The sequence below is a fragment of the Schistocerca gregaria genome, chromosome 2 (assembly GCF_023897955.1).
Source record: "Schistocerca gregaria isolate iqSchGreg1 chromosome 2, iqSchGreg1.2, whole genome shotgun sequence".
Lineage (NCBI taxonomy): Eukaryota > Metazoa > Arthropoda > Insecta > Orthoptera > Acrididae > Schistocerca > Schistocerca gregaria.
The window spans coordinates 668,613,148-668,636,509 of NC_064921.1; positions in this window are offsets into that span (position 1 = coordinate 668,613,148).

The window sequence follows — 23,362 nt, forward strand, 5'->3', positions numbered from 1 at the left end:
ACGACTTTAGTGGAGTATATTCGGAGGAAGCTGAGCTTCTTTTTGTTTATAGCAAATACAGCAAATCGAGTTTGCGTCATATAGTGTAAGTAGCGCCCTCTGTACTACAAACTAACCAACCTCGCTTCTTTCCGATGTAGTAGTTTAAACCCTTTTTTAAAACAAATGTATCTTGAAATGCTGACTTACGCTGTCTTTGTTCATATATTAATCGCTCGTACGGCAATGGTTAAGTGATCCACTAAATAACTAACATAAAAGATATGTAAAATTTCTAATATGCAAAATTTCGATACGACAAGGCTAATTTAATCAGATGATACGCAAAAGTATTTGCTGATTTCATTTTATTAAAGCAAGAAGGGTTTGAAACTACTAAATCGGAAAGAAACAAGGTTGGTTGGTTTCTAAGATACAGGGAGTTACTTATACTATACGACGCAAACTGAGGCTGCTGTATTTGGTGTAAACAACAACCTCAGTTTGCTTAGGCCTACACAACAGTAAAGTAGGATGATATGCACTCGTGCGAGTTTATTGGATTATAGCTCACTCAGATAGTACGTTGATGTTATGGATTATTGCTGTTAGGTAACGTGGTCTTTTAGTTCATGTTTTAATAAATCATTTTTGATTCTTAATTTCCTTGTATTTTAGCACTGAATATGCTTACGTAAGAAAAATAAAAACCCAAAGCTACTGTCATTGATTGCGGTGATCCTACTCCCCCATATAAAAGCTTCAACTGCTCTCTGTTCATAATTGCTCGATTGTTTATCAATACATGGGCACGCGCGCTCACACATACAACACACACACACACACACACACACACACACACACACACAATGCGAAATGTTCCAGCTCTGTATTTCGTCTCTCTGTTTCTACCTGTAATTTCATACTTCACAAAGAAAGCTTTTATCTCAGATACAGCACTGCCTCTTCTGTAAGTTCAATATTTCTCTTCGTACCTCTCTTGTATACTTCGTCCGCAGGTCGTGCTCTTGCGGAAGCGTTCTCTCTTCCCGCACATGGGGCCACGGGTTCGATTCCCGGCGGGGTCAGGGATTTTCTCTGCTTCGTGCTGACTGGTGTTGTGCGTCTTTCATTATCACTTCCCCATCATCGACCCGCCAGTCGTCGAAGTAGCGGAAGCAAAAAAGGCCTTGCAACTTCTGCAACCAAACACCCTGCATGGAGCTCCCGGCCAACAATGCCGTACGATCGTTTCATTTCATTGTATGCTTCATTAAAAGAAATTTGAAAGCATCAGATTTTCTTCGGACTTGATACTCTTCTTTTCCTTTTCTTTCACCGTGTCAGCCTACAGCTGAAAAACGAAAAAATGCCAAGCAGGCAATGTAAGAATAGATGACAGTCCGGAGCATGTACGTATTGGGAACGCAAATATACACTCCTGGAAATTGAAATAAGAACACCGTGAATTCATTGTCCCAGGAAGGGGAAACTTTATTGACACATTCCTGGGGTCAGATACATCACATGATCACACTGACAGAACCACAGGCACGTAGACACAGGCAACAGAGCATGCACAATGTCGGCACTAGTACAGTGTATATCCACCTTTCGCAGCAATGCTGGCTGCTATTCTCCCATGGAGACGATCGTAGAGATGCTGGATGTAGTCCTGTGGAACGGCTTGCCATGCCATTTCCACCTGGCGCCTCAGTTGGACCCACGTTCGTGCTGGACGTGCAGACCGCGTAAGACGACGCTTCATCCAGTCCCAAACATGCTCAATGGGGGACAGATCCGGAGATCTTGCTGGCCAGGGTAGTTGACTTACACCTTCTAGAGCACGTTGGGTGGCACGGGATACATGCGGACGTGCATTGTCCTGTTGGAACAGCAAGTTCCCTTGCCGGTCTAGGAATGATAGAACGATGGGTTCGATGACGGTTTGGATGTACCGTGCACTATTCAGTGTCCCCTCGACGATCACCAGAGGTGTACGGCCAGTGTAGGAGATCGCTTCCCAAACCATGATGCCAGGAGTTGGTCCTGTGTGCCTCGGTCGGATGCAGTCCTGATAGTGGCGCTCACCTGCACGGCGCCAAACACGCATACGACCATCATTGGCACCAAGGCAGAAGCGACTCTCATCGCGGAAGACGACACATCTCCATTCGTCCCTCCATTCACGCCTGTCGCGTCACCACTGGAGGCGGGCCGCACGATGTTGGGGCGTGAGCGGAAGACGGCCTAACGGTGTGCGGGACCGTAGCCCAGCTTCATGGAGACGGTTGCGAATGGTCCTCGCCGGTACCCCAAGAGCAACAGTGTTCCTAATTTGCTGGGAAGTGGCGATGCGGTCCCCTACGGCACTGCGTAGGATCCTACGGTCTTGGCGTGCATCCGTGCGTCGCTGCAGTCCGGTCCCAGGACGACGGGCACGTGCATCTACCGCCGACCACTGGCGACAACGTCGATGTACTGTGGAGACCTCACGCCCCACGTGTTGAGCAATTCGGCGGTACGTCCAGTCGGCCTCCCGCATGCCCACTATACGCCCTCGCTCAAAGTCCGTCAACTGCACATACGGTTCAAGTCCACGTTGTCGCGGCATGCTACCAGTGTTAAAGACTGCGATGGAGCTCCGTATGGCACGGCAAACTGGCTGACACTGACGGCGGCGGTGCACAAATGCTGCTCAGCTAGCGCCATTCGACGGCCAACTCCGCGGTTCCTGGAGTGTTCGCTGTGTCGTGCGTGTGATCATTGCTTGTACAGCCCTCTCGCAGTGTCCGGAGCAAGTATGGTGGGTCTGACACACCGGTGTCAATGTGTTCTTTTTTCCATTTCCAGGAGTGTAGCTTAGCAAAAGTTGACAATAACTGTCGACTACTGGATATTAAATATTATTCTAACATCAGAAGCTGACACTGCCTATGTGCAGTGGGTGTCAGCAACTGAATTATAAGTAATATTCGCCGCACGGGGTAGCCGTGCGGTTCAAGGGCCTTGCCACGGTTCTCGCGGCTAATCCCCGTCGGAGGTACGAGTCCTCCCTTGGGCATCGGTGTGTGGGTTGTACTTCGCGTAAGTTAAAGTTAGGTTATGTAGTGTGCAAGCCTAGGAACCGATGACCCCCGCAGTTTGATTCCATAGAACGTACCACAAATTTCCAATAAATAACATTCTATCACGAGAAGCAAAAAGTGTATATGCGCAGTGGTTGTCGGCTAGTGGACACATTCGAAAAACACTTAGGCAAACACAGGCTGAATTACTTTGATGAACATTTAACAGCTTAGGCATAGTTATAGTTAGGCACTTAACAAAATTCAATGCTGCAGTAGTGATGACAGTCATGATGAAATATCTGGAAATCGAACGAGTACGTAACGCAACGCGACGGTACATCGTCTCCATCGTAACGTTATTAAAAAGTGAAATATGAGATATGTAACTGATCAATGACAGTGATCGCTCACAGGTGACGGATAGCAACATGGCTTCTGTTTATATCTAGAGAGCAGGCGGCTTACGTGCCATATAAAAATGGGAGCTCGGTCGAGATAGGTTGTTCTGTGTCAGCAAATATACAAATGAACAAATAATGAAATCATACACAAGTAACAGATGTAGCAATGCCCGCTGCGACGATGCGCTATAATTACACAACAGTCAGGCGAAGATAGAATATTGCACACGTCGCCAACATCCAGGCAGGATTGTTACGTGACCTTTGGATGATGCTGTTTTGGTAAGAGATACAATCTAAAATAGCGTGTCTTTGTTTTCACACTTTAATTTATTGGGAGCAATAGTGGTGAAAATCGAAATATATCAGAGAAGAAAAAAGATACTTTCCATACATAAGAACGACGATGATATAATTGCTACTATCAAATTGACAAGAGAAATATGTCGATTAAAAATTGTAGGTCAGGATCGCAAACTGATAATTACTTTTAGCTCTCTGGCGAGAGTTCTTCAGATGTAAATTACAGAACATGAGGTGTAAGAAGTTAACAACAGCAAGATACAATTAATAATATAACTCCCATTGTCTTGTACAAACCAAATAAAATTATAAAGTCGTTCTGTGTATATTAGCCACCAGACATTAAATATCTTCATAACCTATTGAGCTGAGTCCCCCATATTGGACTGGATGATCGTATGGGCATGTACATACTGCAAAATAAATTGTGACAATAATAAAAGTGGTAAAAGTATGTGGCGTATAATTATTCTCTTATCTAAGGTAATAGGTAGCAAAAATTTTTACGACGTTCGTCATTTGTCACAGAGTGATCCAATGTTCATTTTGGCACACTTGTTTGTTAATACAAAAGAACTGACAGCGGTAATATTTACACAGACAATATGTGGGTGTAAACAGGGATTATCACTCTTACCGCCACCTACAGGAACATGGAAGTACCTGTACTACGGCCATTAAAGAACTGGTCGCTGTGTTGCGTCATGGCTACACGAAAACACTAACTGCATATGGCGCTATGCGCCAACTAATTTTATAATATCATGACTGAATAATAGGCCAAAGAATAGCAATATAACGACACTACTACTAGATTTAAATTGAATATGATGCAGTAAGTAAGTGAATAAGACCTAATGTGGTACAACTGAGCCATTAGGTGTAACATTAAAGCTGACTACAAAAATCGGAATTCATGAATATAATCACAGCACCTTACGCCTAATTTTTACTGTAGAATACAGCACTACGTGATAACACACACAATACGTGTCTAAATAAAAGTTAACTTATGATCAATAAGCAATGTTTATGTTTACTTTGTAATACATGTTCATGAAACTTCTCATTCTGGCATGCTCGTGAAGTCAATGATATTCAACCGGAAGACGTAGAAGTACATTACTGCAAATGTAGTTTAATACCTAGGAGTTACATACATAATGACATACAGAGTAACGTAACTAGAACTTTTAGTGCTTCGCATAAGACGCCAAAACTTGGAAGTTGCATAATGTTGTTACCTGAGGTCTAGGTGCCATGAACGAACAGTAGTTAATGTGGCCTCTATTAAAACCAATAAATGTTAATAACAATTATTCCATTTTATTTGGACTGTTGAGCTCCGTGGCCGTGTATAATGATATTTCACTGAAAAAATACGGCAACCAGCCACTTTTTAATGCGTTTTTTATTTACGCCAATATGCATTTCGGGTTTGCACCCATCTTCAGCTGGCAAATTACATGGATCTTCAGTTTCTACAGTAGTACAATCTCGACAGCAGTTTGGATGCTGCAGCAGGCATTCTCCTCTCCTTGTTTTTTCCTGGCTTTTCTTCTTTTTTGCAACAACACAAACACTTTTTATCACGTATTTTGCACAGGCTCACTGCGTTATCCGCCATGTTGTCGACTCATGGCGGATAACACAGTGCGCCTGTGGTGTACCCAGCCTCGTGATGCCAATTGAGGAGCTACTCGACCGAATAGTAGCGGCTTCGGTCAAGAATACAATCACAACGCCAGGGAGAGCGGTGTGCTGACCCCACGCCCCTCCTATCCGCATCCGCCTATGAGGATGACACGGTGGTCGGATGGTCCCAGTAGGCCACTCCTGGACTGAAGACGGAGTACTTTTTATTCTCCAAAAGAAGTCTATGAACAGAATAGTGCACTTACATTTGATGGAAATCTTTATATTCCCCAGATTTAGACTGATGACCAATAACACAGCATACAACTCATATGTGATGGCGCACCGCCACGCTATTTATTTAACGTTCGTAATTTCCTAAATGTCCACTTTCAGGTAAGTGGATGGCTGATCTGTACCAGTTGCATCACCCGACAACTCTTGACTTTTACTTTTGGTTATTCATGAAGAGTACGGTGTTTTTTCCAGCATTACCGGCTTCTCTAATAGAGCTCAGAGGTAGAATTTGCCTCAGAATTGGGCAAGTCACGTCTAAAATTGTGGAACCAGTTTGGCGAGAAATCGACTTCACATGGGACGTGTGTCTTATAACCGATGGAAATCACCTTGAATCGTAGACGTAAGATAAAAACCTGGATGTATTTTACTATAAAGTGACACTGAAACCATGTCATTAAGTTAAATGTGTAAATCAGTATGCGTTTACAAGCTGGAAACTCGTTTCTGAAACACCCATTACACATTTTGAAACTGTACATAAGATAAATACTTGATAATGCGCATCATTTTCTCTAGACTATACAGGTGCTCAAGCCATATTACTCTTCCGAAACTAGATACGATAGGAAACTATACAACTGTTATCTGTCAATTGGAGAATGATTATTTGTGAACAGTGTTTTATTTTCATCAGGTTACCTTCCATTCGGAAAGTGGGTGCACTCAGCGATTGTTATGTGACTTATAAATTATAGAGTGCAGCAGTCAGTCGTCCTGTTTTTAGATTTTATTACGCAAATCCAGATTTCGTCTAGTAGATAGCCATCTCAATGCACTGTTTTCTATTCACAGTGCATTTAAGTTCCTGTTGTTTGGGCGTCGTTGAAGAGCTGTGACTGACGCCCAAACAACAGGGAGAACAGAAAATAGCTAGCTACTAGACGAAATCTAGATTTGGGTAATAAAATCTAAATAAGGACGACTGATTGCTTCACTCTATAAGTACTTTACTTTTCTATGAACGAAGGTTAATACTGTATCAGAATTTAACAAATGGAAGGATTTCATCCCTGAAAATAACTTAAATTTGCTGTGTCATAGCTTCAAATACGCTTTGGCGCTCTTTCACTTTGTCAGACTAGACCGCCATTTCGCAATGTCATCACAGCAATACTTATTGATACAGTACAGCACCAAAAAATGGCATTGAGTTGTTCTTCCATTCCTGCAACTCAAAGCATAGCGTCATTTGATCTGTACCACATGTCTAAAACATGCAAAATGCCCTTGCGTTTACCTCTTCAAGGTTTTAGGCCATGTTCATTCCATATATCGGACGCAAATTGTTAGGATACTTATAAAACGCTATATGGAAGCTTTGCTCATGGCGATATTAGGAAGTGACAGTGTAGCAGCTGGAGGTATTAAGCACTGTTGTAGGCCTCTCGGATTTATGTGTAGTACGTCATATCTATTTACGTTCAGGGTCAACTGCCTGTCCCTGCACCCGTGTTCGATCCCCTTGTAAGTCTTATTGCACTTTGCTAAAGCCTTCTCCCTGCAGAAATCAACTTCGTCCGCAAATAGAGCTCAAGGAACTTCTGATGTTTTCGGCTACGTTATAGCGGCATAACGTCAAGGAAGTGTTTCTTGTATCCGTTATTTGAGTGTTTATTTGCAGGCGTAATCATAAGATATTCCTCGTAAGCAACTGTTATCTGTTGAGGTAAGCCATCTTGATGCCATGGTCAGCGATGGCAGTTTGCGTTTTTACAGTGTTGCATTTTGGTAATCAGGTTTCTGAACGGTAATTACATCTTATGGATTATAGGAAATACCATAATTGATAATGAAGACTGATATGAATGAACGTATGTAACAGAAAAAGCAAAACGGTTGCAGTAAATATGGGTTCCTCACACTGGGATGAAGATACTGCTCTCGTCTCTGCAGTGCGCTACAACGTGCTATGTAGCCACGAGTTGCGTCACCATGCGTCATCTATCTATCGGCTTCCGTTTACAGCTGTTGACATGTGACACTTGCCTGCAAAGGCGATCCGCACGAAGAAAACTAGCTTACAGCTGTCGCAAGTTTACACTGAACTGCCAGTACAGAAACTGATAAAACTGCAAATTAAACAAGGTGATCTGATGGGGACTTGGCAATAAGCCGAATTCCTTAAAAATTACTCGGACACGTACAGTCGTAACTGATCTTAAGATGAGGAAGTCAAACAGCTTTCTTCCATGCTGTCACAAAGAGAAAAATTAAAAAAAATGGCAAATTATGAACAAGACGCGCTGTGAGTGTTCGTACAGACTTAGTTGTGCTTATAGACAGTTCATCCATCCCGTAAATCCAGAACCTCGCCGACTTTTGCCCGATATCGACATTGATAGTGGCAGAATATAGGCCCCGGTAATTCCAAGACTTGCCAAAATGCTGTAATTTTAAGTTTCATGTCGTATAGAAATGACAACAGAAATAACGTTTTGGCGTGGTATAATTACATACTAACAACTTTCCATTTTTTTTCCTTTACTTGTACAGTGAAATATTACTTCTTGTCAAATTTTATGATTCTAGATGGACAGGAAGTACCTCATGGGCTTTAATGAACGAGTCTGCCTGTATCAAAATATGTGACATAAAGGGCCGTAGCGTTTGATTGCAATGACACAAATATTGGCAACGTAGACTCCAGAACGTAACATGGATTTCAACTTGATACATCCACCCGTTCCTGTAAAGAAGGCGTATTGGCAGATGGAAGGACAGACTCAATGGCGGACAACAAATTAAAAAAAAATACATGTGATATAGCAACGAATTAATGCTTTTAGGATTCTGTTTTTTTACTTGTACTGTGAAACTTTGCTTCTTAACAAATTTAATGTTTCAAGTTCAACGGGGAGTACCTTATGAGTCTTGACGAGTGAGTTTTCGAGTGTCAAAATATGTGGCTTAAATGGCCATATCTTTTGATTGCAATGACTTAGAAGCTCACGTTTTTACACCACCAACGGAATATTGAGCAAACAGTGAAGGGAACAAAAGAAAAATTCGGAGTAGGTATTAAAATCCATGGAGAAGAAATAAAAACTTTGAGGTTTGCCGATGACATCATAATTCTGTCAGAAACAGCAAAGGACTTGGAAGAACAGTTGAACGGAATGGACAGTGTCTTGAAAGGAGGATATAAGATTAACATCAAGAAAAGCAAAACGACGGTAATGGAATGCAGTCGAATTATATCGGGTGATGCTGAGGGTATTAGATTGTGAAATGAGACTCTTAAAGTAGTAAATGAGTTTTGCTATTTGGGGAGCAAAGTAACTGATGATGGTCGAATTAGAGAGGATATAAAATGTAGATTGGCAATGGCAAGGAAAGCGTTTCTGAAGAAGAGAAATTTGTTAACATCGAGTATAGATTTAGGCGTCAGGAAGTCATTTCTGAATGTATTTGTATGGAGTGTAGCCATGCATGGAAGTGAATCATGGACGATAAATAGTTTGGACAAGAAGAGAATAGAAGCTTTCGAAATGTGGTGCTACAGAAGAATGCTGAAGATTAGATGAGTAGATCACGTAACTAATGAGGAAGTATTGAATAGGATTTTGGAGAAGAGACGTTTGTGTCACAACTTGACTAGAAGAAGGGATCGGTTGGTAGTACATGTTCTGAGGCATCAAGGGATGACCAATTTAGTATTGGAGGGCAGCGTGGAGGGTAAAAATCGTAGAGGGAGACCAAGAGATGAATACAATAAGCAGATTCAGAAGGATGTAGGTTGCAGTAGGTACTGGGAGATGAAGAAGCTTGCACAGGATAGAGTAGCATGGAGAGCTGCATCAAACCAGTCTCAGGACTGAAGACCACAACAACAACATCTGTGCTGGTACAGACAAATGAACAACAAAGTGATTCTGTAAATGTTTCATTGTTTTCCGATTTAACTACTGGCTGTTAAAACAGGAGTGTTACTTCTTTCTCCCTGTGAGGATCCACAAAATATTCAATGAATCCCTCTGTTACCAGATCATACATCAAGAGCCGCAGGCGACAACTAATGGCCTTCGATAGCTTCTTGGTCTAAATTGTCGTTAGGTGGAGGAGGGGGGGGGGGGGGAGTTTGTGTGAAACTGGTAAAGTGTAGCCAACATATAGTTCCCATATGCGAGAAATTCGCACCTATTTACTTGGTTTTAATATGACGATAATGGACGGAAAAATCGAGCTGTATATATCACTGAAAAAGATCCCCTTTGCCCATCATTCCTTCCTCACTGTGCCGCCTTTCTTGTGTATATTGTAACCTCTCGACAAAAGCAATATTGTCGACATATCCACTGCAGCGGCAGTGGAACGTATGTCCGTTACGATTTAAGTTGAATAAATTTGGGTGAAGTGTAATTAAAGTGCAGCTCTGTTTCAGGCCCAGAATGGAAAAAAGATATAATACCAGTGGTTTAGTGCTACCATTTAAAAAATACATTCGTGTATATGTAAGCTGTGCGTGAGTCACCCGAGAACCTACCTGCAAAACACAGAATGCAAGGGCGTAACAGATCTGTCCACGTCATCAAGGTGCTGACTCTCGACAGGTATCAGTCGTGTCCACACGTATCTTCGTTTCTCTCCACCTCTACGGAAGCATATGCAATTTGTAAACAGTGACAGGAATAGATGACTTGTCATTGTGCAGTGGGGTTTCACTGACTGATCAAATTAAAAAAAATGGTTCAAATGGTTCTGAGCACTATGGGACTTAACATCTTAGGTCATCAGTCCCCTAGAACTTAGAACTACCTAAACCTAATTAACCTAAGGACATCACACAACACCCAGCCACCACGAGGCAGAGAAAATCCCTGACCCCGCCGGGAATCGAAACCGGGAACCCGGGCGTGGGAACCGAGAACGCTACCGCACGACCACGAGATGCGGGCAGTCAAATTAAAAGTCAGTGATGCTATTTAGAAATTTTAATCAGAGTAACGATCTTGATTATTTAAAAAATTTACCACATTTTGAAGTTACAGGATTTTAATAGTCTGTTGCCTGTTCTAGTATCTATCTCATTAGTAGCTGAGTTTCATAGAAATCCCTATGACGTGTTGAGGTACTTCAGAAATTCACATCAGCGGCAACTGAACAGTAACTGTATTGTGCCTCCCTATGTACCATGTTGACCAACTTGGAGTACCAAAAATAATAGAAAATAACAAAAAATTACTTATTTTATGTATACAGTGTATTTGGAAGAATACGTGATAAAATTTATTGGTGATCAGGGGTATACAGGCTGGGGCAAAGTTTAATACACTTCAGTTATCTTTCGCAGCACAACAGCTCTAACCCGGGTGGGCATCGAGTCGACCTCTGCAGTGGCCGCCGTGCTGACAGCCCGCGGTGCTCTGGAGGTCATTCCATGTTGCTGCAACTCTGAGACATAATTTATCAAGTGTAGTGGCTGACCCTCGTTGGCGTATCAGTCCCTGGAAAATCCATAACAGATATTTTAATGTGACACAATTGTGCAAAACGTGCTGGCCAGTGAAACAGTCGAATGCCCTCTGTATCAAGATAGGTGAAAACAGCACTGCCAAATATGATATATGCGTTACGTTGATGAAAGTTAACGTCATGGAGACATCGTCACAAATGTAACGGCTGCTTCGCAAAATCACTGTGTAAGTGAGCCATTAGTGATCATGTTGACTATTTAATGGCACCACATATCATCACGCCAGCAGCTTAACCCAAATGGTACAGGTTATCTCACGAGGAGCGTTTTCCTCGGAGCCTCCAGATGCAGATCCGTCTATCTCGATACTGGGCGTTGTCCCGATACTTGTCTTCTGAAAAGAAAACGTAGTACTTACTACTCCTATGGTGTCCAATGTTACACTTTCAAGCACCAATGTCAGCCCACCTCTCTTTGATGCTCGATCAAGAGAAGCCTGAACAATGATCATCCTGCTGACACTCCGTGGTGCTCCAGACGTCGTAGTACTGTAGATGTGGATACAAGTCATCGTTAGATATTTCAGCACTGCAACAGCTGTGGTACGATGTGAGCGTCTAACAGGGTTTCAATAGCTAATCTTCGTGTGAAAGAACCACAATACTTCACAAGGGCCATCCAAACTCTGAAACAGGTCTTTCTTGTTCATTCATCAAGGTAATGTAATCGTGAAATGTGTGTAAACATAAATACGCCCATACGTCATACTTAAGACCATCAGAAATTTTAACGTACAGGTAACACTTTCGTATGAGACCACCACAGAAAACGCTCGCTTCCTTGAAATCTGTTGACTAATAACTGTTGAAAAAATAAATAGTGCGTCAGTGTTGAAGTTTTATTTTATCCACTTCGTGTTTCGAAGGTTAACCATTATCAGCAGGAGGAGGGCTTCGCCTGCGTGGTTGTGGCAACTTGCGAACACAGATATCCTAATTGTAGGCATGATCCACAAGTAGCCCGTGGTCTGGCTCCACAGGGGATCCGGATAGCAACAGTATGGCAGGCACAGCGTATAGACTGTGTTTTAAAGTGGAACTTCAGTTGGCACTACGGAAGAGTGCAGAGATAGCTTAACCCTGAGAAGCACCAGTCTTGAAACCAGCGGCACGTACGTCATGGACAACAGAGACACAATCGGAAATCACTTCCAGGAATCATGTGCCATCCAAGCGTCAAGCAGATATCACTCCGTGTTTAAGGCAGAGCCTGAAAGCTCTTTGCAACTTCATTTCACTGAGGCAGTGCAGGCCGTTCTGCAGCAGAACGACCAATATGCATTTTCAGCTGCAGACCGTCCGGAGGGTAAAACAGTGCAACCACTAAGAGTAGCTATCCGTCGTTCAGGAAAAGTCGCCAACTCCGAATTGGCCTCCTGAGGTCTCGGTGCTCCAGTGCTGGTATTCTAATATGGAACTTAGACTGTCTGTAGAGTTCAGTTGTTACCATCACAGGCTATACGACCAAATGGACTTTTTCGCACTTCATGAGAATGTGTCAGTGCCAACTGAATGTAAGACTTGTTATATATATCGTAAACTAGTACAGTGACTCCAGTCATCATGATTTCTTCTGTGGGAATTATAATCAATAGTTTATATGGACAGACTAAGTCACCTAAATTGTTATCCTTAACGTTTATTTATTTCGTTGTCAGCGTGGTAGACTAAGCCAATGTGTTTGTATTTTCGTGTGGAATGAAAACAGATATTAATTGACTGTGATCTGAAACAAATCACTTACCGAATGTGTTCTGCCCCACAGGAAATGTAAAGTTTGGTGATGACGCGTTCTTTTAGCTCAGTTTTTCAAGCGTTAGCTGTGCCCAAGGTAGATGGAATTTTTTTCTCTCGTGTAACATCCAAATGTTCAGTGAACTGTCGTTTACAATAAACTCAGGGTGTCTGGATCAAGTCAAATTGACAAAATGTACTCCAAGGAGAAGAATTTACTTGAGTTCTTTTCTCATAATCGTGCTCTACGTTGTTTACTTGGTTTGTGATTTTCTTGTGCTCCAGCGACGCAGTACATACCAGCTGTTGACGGTTTCAAGTATTCCGTCCCATCAATGTTAGCGACGAGGGTACAAGTTTTCAAGTTTTGCTCCACCAGTTGCCGATGGGTATAATTGGTTTCCACGTTTCATACCTTTTTCCATGTTTCATTCCTTTTCTTAAAAGAGACGACATCGAAAGATTCAGTTAACACTTCCAGCTTCCTTAGTTCCAGGTGACTCACAACAACGTGCTTTTCTCTCAATCCACTGTGGTGCTCGTGGTCATCATGTTCTACAACGTCTTGAACCAAGTATATACCCTCGAACTCAACCTTATGTAGAGTTACCGTGGCATCTGAAGGCCTATTGCACTCCACGCGATAAATTCTGTGTCTAAGAACACAGTAGGCTCTCTCTGCCGACTTCCATGACAGAAATGGACTTGTTGCTCACACACACAGTAAAGAGTCCAAGTCGTCTTCCACAACGCTGCAGCACCCACTGCCGGTCCTGCCTTATTATAAAATTCTTAGAGCTCAACCACACACTCCACTTTCCATGACATCAGTCGTGACGTACCTGAACTTCCAGCCCATCCATATACGCTGCAAACGTTCAGGATACCGCCAACCCTTCGGCCAGCACTGAGCTAACATATGCCCTCTGAGTGCAACGTAATTCCTAATATTCATTTTTCGGTGATTATAGCACAGCATTTTTATTTACGAGTCATATGCATATATTACATTTATTCAACTACTATGAGTTGTTCTCATTTCGGCTACTTTTCATTAAGTTCGTCTTTCTTCGATTTACTTTTAAATCTATAGTCTTCCACTCTTATTGTTCCTTTTTGGCTCTTGAATATCTGTAATATTAACCGCCTTTCTCTCTAGCTTTCCTCATAATTTGGACGTCTGGTAACATTTCACATAGCCCAAGCTTTTACAAGTCGACAAATAGTATCAATGTTTCCTGATTGTTCTTTGTCTGGCTTCCATTATCAGCCGAAACGTCAGAATCGCTATGCTGGTGCATTTCCCTTTTCTAAAGCCTGATGGTCATTTAAGTCATCTTAAATTTTCTTTTGCATGCTTCTGTATATCGTTCTTGTTAGCAACTTGGATGCATGAGCTGTTAAGCTGTTTCTATGATAAGTCTCGCACTAGTAAGCACTTCCAATCTTCGGGATTGTGTGGATGATGGTTTAGTGAAAATCAGATGGTATATCACCAGACTCGTGAATTCTACGCACCAACGTCAATAGTCCTTTTGTTCCCACTTCCTACAATGATTTTAGATACTCCGATGAAGTCTTAGCTATCCCTTCCGTCTTATTTGACCACGAGTCTTCCATAGTTCTTTTAATTTCTGATTCTTATACTGAATCCGCTATTTCTTTCCTGTCGACTCCATTTTCTTCTTCTATCACGGTATCAGACAAGTCTTCCCCCCCAAAGAGGCCTTCAGTGTACTCTTCCCGCCTGTCTCTTTCTCTTGTGCATTTAACAGTGGAATTTCCATGGCACTCTTAACCTTACTACCCTTGCCTTTACTTTCACCGGATTCTGTTTTGACTTTTCTATATGCTGAGTTTGTCCTTGCGATAATCATTTCATTTAAGATATCTTCATATTTTTCCTGCAGTCATTTCGCGTTAACCTTCCTGCACTCCCTACTTATTACATTCCAAACTGATTTGTATTTGTTTACTCTTGAATTTCCCTTAACGTTTTTGTACTTCCTTTTTCTCACGATCTGCTTTATTATTTGTTCTGTTATTTACGGGATCTTCGCAGTTACCTTCTTTGTATCTATATTTTCTGCTACTTCTTTGATTGCCCTTTTTAGAGACGCCCATTCTGCTTAAACTGTACTACCTACTGAGCTATTCCTTATTGCAGTATCTATAGCCTTACATAGAAATCAAGCGCATCTCTTTTGCCCTTGGTACTTATGTACCCCATTCTTTTTCGCATTCATTCTTCCCGACTAGTGTTTTAAACTTCAGACTAGTCTCCATCACTACTAAATTTTGATCTGATTATATATCTGCTCCTGGGTACGCCTTGCAATCCAGTATCTGATTTCGGATTCTATACCTGACTATGAGGTAATCTAACTGAAATCTCTCCATACTTCCCGGTTTTTTGCGAGTATACCCCATCCTCTTGTGATTCATAAAGAGAATATTCGCTGTTAGTAGTTGAAATTTATTGCACAAATCAGTCTTTCTCAACTCTCATTCCTAGCACCAAATCCATATCTTCTCGCTTAGAACTTCATCTCCATTTACGTACCGAACTACACGTTCAATATCCTCATGTACATTCTCTGTCGCTTCATTTTCAGCTTTTGACGTCGGCATGTATAAATGAACTATCGTTGCTGGTGTTTTTTATGCAGTCGTTTCTGATGAGAACAACCCGATCACCGAGATACTCACAGTCATTCACTCTCTGATCTGTTGTCCTATTCACAACGAATAATACTACTGTTACCACTTTCTGCTCCTGGTGATATTACCATTTACTCATTTGACCATAAATCCTTTTCTTCCTTTGATTTCACTTTACTGGCACCCAGTATTTCTAGATTGAGCATTAGTATTTCCCTTTCCAGATTTTCTAGCTTCCCCAAAGTGTTCAGACTTCCGACATTCCACGCCCCGACTCGCAGAACGTTATCCTTTCGTTGTTTATGCAATCTTTTTCCCTTGGTCGCATCCCCCTTTGCAGTCTTCTCCCAGAGAACTGAACGAGGGACTCACGCGGAACCTTTTGCCAACGGAGAGATCACCATGACCATTTTCAGTTACAAGCTTAATTTCAGTTACAAGCCTAATGTCCCATGGATACGCATTGTGTGTCTGCTCTCTTTGACAAGGCCGTTGGCTAGATTAGGGTGACTTCTTATGCCGGAAGTTTTCAGCCACCATTGCTGATGAGTTTTATTCAAAATTGTAGGATGGTCACGGCTTTCCCTTGGGGGAACCTACGCAGAGGACCAGTCACACATAACAGTCTCATTGGTTGCTCCACCTTGGAAATCCATGCTCGAAAAGGTAGCCTGTGGCCACAGGCGAAGACCTCGCATATTGCATCCCTCTCCCCTAGGAGAAAAATTGTGGATCCTTCATAATATCAGTGCCTCTCTCACGTGAGAGGGAAGAGATTGCAGTGACGATGTCATGGGGGCATCCAAATGGATAGGAGTCGTCTTCGCTTCCAGGAATGTGGAGTTCCTTGGATGCTGAGTCCCTGTCCCTGTCATCAGATACCAGAGGTCGCAAACACTGGTGTGATGGGCCGAGTGTGGCTACAGTGACTGGATCTGGCTCATATGGGACTAACCTGTAACGGATCTGGAAAGAAAATGTAGCATCGTTTACTTGGGCAGCCCGATCTCTGGTAATGCAGAGTACGTGATCTAGAGTGGGCTACCTTTTCGAGCATGGATTTCCAAGGTGGAGCAACTTTGTAGTTGTCAGTCTTCTGACTGATTTGATGAGGACCGCGATGATTTCTTTTTCTGTGTCAGCCTTTTCATCTTAGAGTAACAGTTGGAACCTACGTCCTCAATTACCTGATGCGTGTATTCCAATCTCTGTCTTTACCCATAGTTTTTACCCTTCATAGAACTCTCTAGTATCAACAAAGTTACTCCCTGATGTCTTAACAGATGTCCTATCATCACGTCCCTTGCTCTTGTTAGTGTTTTTCACATATTACTTCTCTCGCCGATACTGCAGAGAAACTCTCATTCCTTACGTTATCAGTCCACCTAATTTTTAGCATTCTTCTGTAGCACCACATCTCAAATGCTGCTTATGTTCCAGTTTCCCCATAGCCCATACCTCACTACCACAGAACGCTGTGCTCCAAACATACATTCTCAGAAATTTCTTCCTCTATTTAAGACCTATATTTGATATTAGCGGACTTCCCATCGTTATGAACGGTCCCTTGCGTGCGGTAGTCTTCTTTTTATGTCCTCCTTGCTCCTTCCATCGTGAGTTATTTTGCTGAATAGGTACCAGAATTCTTTAACGTCATCTACTTGCTCATTGCCGACTCGTATGTCAAATTTCTCGCTGTTTTCATTTCTGCTTCTTCTCATCACTTTTGTGTTCCTGGGATTTACTCTCTGTCCGTATTCTACACTCATTAGACGGTTCATTCCATTCAGCAAATTCTGTAATTCTTCATCACTTTCACTGAGGATAGCAGTGACATCAACGAATCTTATCATTGATATACTTTCAGATTCAATTTTACTTCCATTCTTGAACCTTCTTTTTATTTCCGTCATTGCTTCTTCTATGTATAGATTGAATAATAAGGGCGACAGACCATATCCCTGTCTTACATCCTTTTTAATCCGAGCCCTTCCTTCTTGGTCTTCCACTATTGTTTTAACTCTTGGTTCTTGTACGTCATGAATGTTACTCTTATTTCTCTACAGTTTTACCCAGACATTTGAACGTCTAGCACCATTTGACATTGTCGAACGTTTTTGGAAATCGACGAATCCTATGGACGTACCTTGAATTTTCTTTAGTCTTGCTTGCGCTATCACCCTAAACATAGGAAATGCCTCTCTTGTGCATTTATATTTCCTTTTACTCCTTCTCCTATAACCGCATGCCAATTACCCACGACTATTAGATTTACATCTCCCTTTACGTACTGAACCACCCGTTCAATATCCTCATACACAATCTCTATCTCTTTATCTTCGGCTTGCGACGTCGGCATGTATACGTGAATTATTGTTGTCAGTATTGGTTTCCTGTCGATTCTAATGAGAACAACTCTATCACTGAACTGTTCACAGTAACACATTCTCTGCCCCACTTCCCTGTTCATGACGAATCATACTCCCGTAACACAATTGTCTGCTGCTGCTGATGTCACCCTATACTCATCTGACCAGAAAGCCTTGTCTTATTTACATTTCACTTCACCGATCCCACAGCACCTAGACTGAGCCTTTGCATTTCCCTTTTCAGATTTTCTAGCTCCTCTGCCACATTAAAACTCTGATATTATAATCCATGCCCAGACTCGCAAAACGTCCTCCTTTCGTTGGTTACTGAATTTTTTTCTCATGGCCATGACCCCCTTGGCAGTCCCCTCACAGAGAAACGAATGGAAGAGTAATCCATAATCTTTTGCAATGGAGAGATCATCATGACACATTTTCAATTACTGGCCCAACGTCCTGTGGATACTTATTAACCCATTGTTTTCCGTGGCCTTCTGCATCCACATGCCGTTGATCACTGCTGATTCTTCTGCATTTAGGGGCAAAACAAGAGATCAACCTGCGCCCCTCTCAGCTCCTCCACCTTCTTTGGAAAGACTGACAGAATGATTGTGACTTTTTATACCAGGAGTCTTGAGCCGACACTGCTTGCAGATATTCATTCAAAATTTTTGGGTAGTGGCAGGGTTCGAACCCAGAGCTAAGAATGATTTGATTAACAATCAAAGACGCTATCCCTTGACTCCAGATACACTAGCTGAAGACTTTGTGAGCAAGTTATCTTTGTTCCAGCTCTTCAGGCGACAGTCTGTTGTCAGACCAGAATGGCATCCACAGCGTATCGAACAAAACAAGCTGGATCATATAACAAAATTTTTAGGTAGAGCACTTGCCTGCGGAGGGCAAAGGTCCGGCCCAGAGTTTTAATCTGCCAGGAAGTTTCAAGCTGGTTTGTGTCCAAAACACGCCGGTCTGTTTTGAAGTGGAACCCCAGATGCCACCACGGAAAGATGTGGCCCTAGCTTTGCCCTGAGCGGTGCCAGCTTCGAGACAATTGCCGCATGGATCCCTCGCAACAGCTACATGATTGGAAGCACTGCTTTGTCTGCATGTGCCATCCAAACATCGAGCAAATATAACTCCGTCGGGCGTGTATTTATGATGGCGTTTTGTCACTCCTCATGAATTTGATTCACTGCAAGCAATTCCGATCTGGCGCATACCCCACTGCAGTCACACTATGAGCAGCTGCCCTTCACCCAGGAAACTTCTATTCCTCCGAGTTTCCCACCCTAACCCCACACCCCCACTTCCAAGGACTGAGGCCTCCAATATTGGTATCCTATTGCAGAGCTTACACGGTCCACACTGTGCAGCTGTTGCCGTTAATATGCAAACGAGTCGACTTTGTCGCACTTCAGTAGATTGTGTCAGTGCCAAATGAATGTCATATTTATTATACCGATCGTAAATTTGTACACTTACTCCAGTCATCAAGATTCCTTCTGTGGAACTTATAACTTACAATCATGGACGGAGGCTGGAAGAGTACCCCCAAATCAGGCCCTAAAAACCTCGCGATAATCGACTGAGAGCTGTGTCATCCTCAGTCATTCATCATGGGATGTGCTATGGAGCGGCAAACGCACCGAAGTCCCGACTTTGTTTACATTTCGACTAGAGATGGGCAAAGTCGTTCATCCTTGGGAGCTAGTTCACTGGTGATGGCTCTTCTTGGGGAACGGTTCATTTTTACTCGCTCACCGTACACTGGGCTTGCTATATGGTTTTCACATCTACGTGATTACTCTGCTATTCACAATAAAGTGTCTGGCAGAGGGTTCAATGAACCACCTACAAGCTGTCTCTCTACTGTTCCACTCTCGAACGGCACGCGGAAAAAGCTGACAATCAGTAGTATAGGTGACTGAACCCCCCCCCCCCCCACCACCACCACCCGTGAACCATGGACCTTGCCGTTGGTGGGGGGGCTTGCGTGCCTCAGCGATACAGATAGCCGTACGGTAGGTACAACCACAACGGAGGGGTATCTGTTGAGAGGACAGACAAACCTGTGGTTCCTGAAGAAGGGCAGCAGCCTTTTCAGTAGTTGCAAGGGCAACAGTCTGGATGATTGACTGATCTGGCCTTGTAACAATAACCAAACCGGCCTTGCTGTGCTGGTACTGGGAACGGCTGAAAGCAAGGGGAAACTACAGCCGTCATTTTTCCCGAGTGCATGCAGCTTTACTGTATGATTAAATGATGATGGCATCCTGTTGAGTAAAATATTCCGGAGGTAAAATAGTCCCCCATTCGGATCTCCGGGCGGGGACTACTCAAGAGGATGTCGTTATCAGAAGAAAGAAAACTGGTGTTCTACGGATCAGAGCGTGGAATGTCAGATGCCTTAATCGGGCAGGTACGTTAGAAAATTTAAAAAGGGAAATGGATAGGTTTAAGTTAGACATAGTGGGAATTAGTGAAGTTCGGTGACAGGAGGAACAAGACTTCTGGTCAGGTGACTAGAGGGTTATAAACACAAAATCAAATAGGGGTAATGCAGGAGTAGGTTTAATAATGAAGAGAAAAAACGGAATGCGGGTAAGCTACAACAAACAGCATAGTGAACGTATTATTGTGGCCAAGATAGATACGAAGCCCACACCTACTACAGTAGTACAAGTTTATATGCCAACTAGCTCTGCAGATGACGAAGAAACTGAAGAAATGTATGATGAAATAAAAGAAATTATTCAGATAGTGAAGGGAGATGAAAATTTAATAGTCAAGAATGACTGGAATTCGAGTGGAGGAAAAGGGAGAAAAGGAAACGTAGTAGGTGGATATGTATTGGGGCTAAGAAATGGAAGAGGAAGCCGCTTGGTAGAATTTTGCACAGAGCACAACTTAATCATAGCTAACACTTGGTTTAAGAATCATGGAAGAAAGTTGTATACATGGAAGAATCCTGGAGATATTAAAAGGTATCAGATAGATTATAAATAGTAAGACAGAGATTTAGAAACCAGGTTTTAAATTGTAAGTCATTTCCAGGGGCAGATGTGGACTCTGACCACTATTTATTGGTTATGACCTGTAGATTAAAACTGAAGAAACTGCAAAAAGGTGGAAATTTAAGAAGATGGGACATGGATAAACCGAAAGAACCAGAGGTTGTACAAGCTTTCAGGGAGAGCATAAGAGAACAATTGACAGGAATGGGGGAAAGAAATACAGTAGGAGAAGAATGGATAGCTTTGAGGGATGAAGTAGTGAAGGCTGCACAGGATCAAGTAGGTAAAAAGACGAGGGCTAGTAGAAATCCTTGGGTAACAGAAGAAATATTGAATTTAATTGATGAAAGGAGAAAATATAAAAATGCAATAAATGAAGCAGGCAAAAAGGAATACAAACGTCTCCAAAATGAGATCGACAGGAAATGCAAAATGGCTAAGCAGGGATGGCTAGAGGACCAATGTAAGGATGTAGAGGCTTATCTCACTAGGGGTAAGATAGATACTGCCTACAGGAAAATTAAAGAAACCTTTAGAGATACGAGAACCACTTGTATGAACATCAAGAGCTCAGATGGAAACCCAGTTCTAAGCAAAGAAGGGAAAGCAGAACAGTGGAAGGAGTATATAGAGGGTCTATATAAGGGCGATGTACTTGAGGACAATGTTATGGAAATGGAAGAGTATCTAGATGAAGATGAAGTGGGAGATATGATACTGCGTGAAGAGTTTGACAGAGCGCTGAAAAACCTGAGTCGAAACAAGGCCCCCGGAGTAGACAACATTCCATTCGAACTACTGACGGCCTTGGGAGAGCCAGTCCTGACAAAACTCTACAATATGATGAGCAAGATGTACGAAACAGGCGAAATACCCTCAGACTTCAAGAAGAATATAATAATTGCAATCCCAAAGGAAGCAGGTGTTGACAGATGTGAAAATACCGAACAATCAGTTTAATAAGTCACAGCTGCAAAATACTAACTCGAATTTTTTACAGACGAATGGAAAAAATAGTAGAAGCAGACCTCGGGGAAGATCAGTTTGGATTCCGAAGAAATACTGGAACACGTGAGGCAATACTGGCCCTACGACTTATCTTAGAAGAAAGATTAAGGAAAGGCAAACCTACGTTTCTAGCATTTGTAGACTTAGAGAAAGCTTTTGACAATGTTGACTGGAATACTCTCTTTCAAATTCTAAAGGTGGCAGGGGTAAAATACAGGGAGCGAAAGGCTATTTACAGTTTGTACAGAAACCAGATGGCAGTTATAAGAGTCGAGGGACATGAAAGGGAAGCAGTGGTTAGGAAGGGAGTAAGACAGGGTTGTAGCCTCTCACCGATGTTATTAAATCTTTATATTGAGCAAGCGGTAAAGGATACAAAAGAAAAAATCGGAGTAGGTATTAAAATCCATCGAGAAGAAATATAAACTTTAAGGTTCGCTGATGACATTGTAATTCTTTCAGAGACAGCAAAGACTTGGAAGAGCAGCTGAATGGAATGGACAGTGTCTTGAGAGGAGTATATAAGATATACATCAACAAAAGCAAAACGAGGATAATGGAATGTAGTAGAATTAAGGAGGTAATGCTGAGAGAATTAGATTAGGAAATGAGACACTTAAAGTAGTAAAGGAGTTTTGCTATTTGGGGAGTAAAATAACTGATGATGGTCGAAGTAGACAGGATATAAAATGTAGACAGGCAATGGCAAGGAAAGCGTTTCTGAAGAAGAGAAATTTGTTAACATCGAGTATAGATTTAAGTGTCAGGAAGTCATTTCTGAAAGTATTTGTATGGACTGTAGCCATGTATGGAAGTGAAACATGGACGATAATTAGTTTGGACAAGAAGAGAATTGAAGCTTTCGAAATGTGGTGCTACAGAAGAGTGCTGAAGATTAGATGGGTAGATCACATAACTAATGGGGAAGTATTGAACAGGATTGGGGAAAAGAGAAGTTTGTGGCACAACTTGACCAGAAGAAGGGATCGCTAGATAGGACATGTTCCGAGGCATCAAGGGATCACCTGTTTAGTATTGGAGGGCAGCGTGGAGGGTAAATATCGTAGAGGGAGACCAAGAGATGAATACACCAAGCAGATTCAGAATGATGTAGGTTGCAGTAGGTACTGGGAGATGAAGAAGCTTGCACAGGATAGAGTAGCATGGAGAGCTGCATCTAACCAGTCTCAGGATTGAAGACAACAACAACAACAACAGGTGACTGAAGATGGTAGGCGCCAAGAGGGGGCACTTGCCTCCCCCTGGAGTTTTTATTCATAACAGAAATCTCACACACTTATAAGTTTTCGTGATCCTGCAATATACCTTGCTCGTTTAGCCAATAGTAGCGTTACGTAAATGATCCCAGTGAAATTACATAAGGTGGCGCACGAAAAACCGGCCCCAAGTAC